General features: G+C 45.5%; 1 protein-coding gene across 1 annotated transcript in view; it reads left to right on the top strand.

Annotated features, from left to right (window-relative positions):
* The window catches only part of Zwilch (zwilch kinetochore protein), a 34,755-nt gene that overhangs the window by 5,700 nt on the left and 27,096 nt on the right, over positions 1–1,959 (top strand). The window lies entirely within an intron of this gene.

The raw sequence follows: 1,959 nt of genomic DNA, 5'->3' as shown, positions 1-1,959 counted from the left end.
TCTGGCTGTGTGCTCCACTTCTTTCTGCTGCAGGCATTAGAGTTGAACCCTATGTGTCACTCTGGCAAGAAGTTCTGCTCCTGAGTCAGCTGGGTGGGTCCTGCCTCTAGCCTCTTTGCAGGGAGTTCTGCTGAAGGGCTCCCTGCTGGCCCTGCAGCCTGGGTTGAATGAGGATCCGCAGGCCCCTGGTCGTCTCACTCACCAACCAGGCCTGCGCTCTGGGTCTATTCAGGATCCCACCGGGCCCCGGGTTGTCTCACTCACTCGCCGGGCCTGCGCTCTGGGTCTGTTTAGGATCCCGCAGCCCCGGTCGTCTCACTCCAGGCTTGTGATTTTTTTCTCCTCAAATCTCTTACCTCCCTGCTTCAGCTATAGATCCTGGCCGGCCTCACATTTCAGTCCTGCCTCCCCCTCCTGAGTGCTGGCATCGTACCTGGCACCCTCATTGTTGTCAGCTGCTTAGTTTTTCACCACATGGTCTTTTTATTTGTCTTTTTTTGAGGCAGGGTCTTCCTATGCAGTGCAGACTGGCCTAGAGCCCACTTTGTGCCCAAGTTGGTCTTGAACTCCCAATGATTCTCCTGCCTCAGCCTTCTTGGGACTATAGGAGTGCATGATCATTTTATTTTCAGTCCCCTATTGATTCGCCTTTCACGGATAATTCACAATGTGAATAGTCTCTCCACTGGTAAGCACTGGCAATTTGTCTCTTCAATTAGGCTTCCCAGGGGACTTCAGATTCAGTGCAAGACTGGATTACTCTTTCCTCCTAACCTACTAGTCCTCCACTCTGTCTCTGAGTTAAGATTTCCACATGCAGGACCCCAATTTCCTGTCTCTCCACTGCCTGGTACTCTCAGCCCCAGTCCTGTGCCCCGTGGCTGAGGGCGTCCGTCACAGGCTTCTGTTCCTGCTTCCACTGGCCGGTCATGTGGCAGATCGGGTAGACACAGATACGTCCTCAAGTGGTTGTATGGCTTCCTTCAGGGATTAGAGATTCTTTTCTTTTTCAGAGGGTAGGTCAGGCTGGTTGTGTATTTTTGTATTACATTTTATATATTAATGAGCTAATTTTGCATACTTTGGATCCTTATTTTAAAACTTTCTTTAAATGATAATTATTAAATGACATCCTGGAGTTTTTTGTTTACTGTTTATTTCAGACCTTTTTTTTTTTTGTCATTTTCAGTCAGGGTCTTGCTATGCAGTTCAGGCTGTTTTCTTGAGCTCACTGTGTAGCCCACGCTGGCTTCAAACTTAAGGTCTCAAACTCCTGCCTCAGTCTCCCAACTGCTGGGATTATAGGTGTGCACCACCATATCCAGCTCTTGCTTACATTTTCAAAAGGAAATATTTTTTTTTTTTAACTTTTTATTTTTATTTATTTTTGAAATTGTCTGTGTGTGTGTGTGTGTCTGTGTGTGTGTCCAGCTCAGCCCACCAGGGGGCGGGCTGGCTGGCATGTGGTGCTGGGGGATTGAACTGCAGTCCCTGTGCTTTTAGTTTGTTCTAATAGGTGCTTTAGACCACTGAGCCATCTCACCAGCCCCAAGGAAATATTTAACATAATGAAATTTACTGATTGTTTTTAGTAACAGCTCACAAAATGGAGGATAAATGCTTCACATTTTTTTTGTGGCACTAAGACTTGAACCTTGTGCTTGCCAGGCAGGTGCTGTGATGCTGAGCTACATCCTCAGCTAGTGTTTCTAATTTAGTTATAGAAGTCGAAGGCCTGAAACTTTAAGTACTTCTCAGTGATTACCCACTGATTCAGAGGCAGATCAGAATGCAGTTGTTTTTAAAGTCATGAGGCAGATTATATTTTAATATTAATGCTAATTTAATTAGTATTAAATTAATTTAATATTAACTTAAAGACAAGAGTACAGGTAGGCAACCTAATTTCCTGTTGCTTCTAAAAGACTCTGGGGCTGGTGAGATGGCTCAGTGGTCTAA

This window comes from Octodon degus, unplaced genomic scaffold, assembly GCF_000260255.1.
Source record: "Octodon degus isolate 3935 unplaced genomic scaffold, OctDeg1.0 scaffold00026, whole genome shotgun sequence".
Classification (NCBI taxonomy): Eukaryota; Metazoa; Chordata; class Mammalia; order Rodentia; family Octodontidae; genus Octodon; species Octodon degus.
The sequence above is the reverse complement of the archived record's forward strand: the minus strand, read 5'-3'. Positions and strand labels throughout refer to the sequence as shown.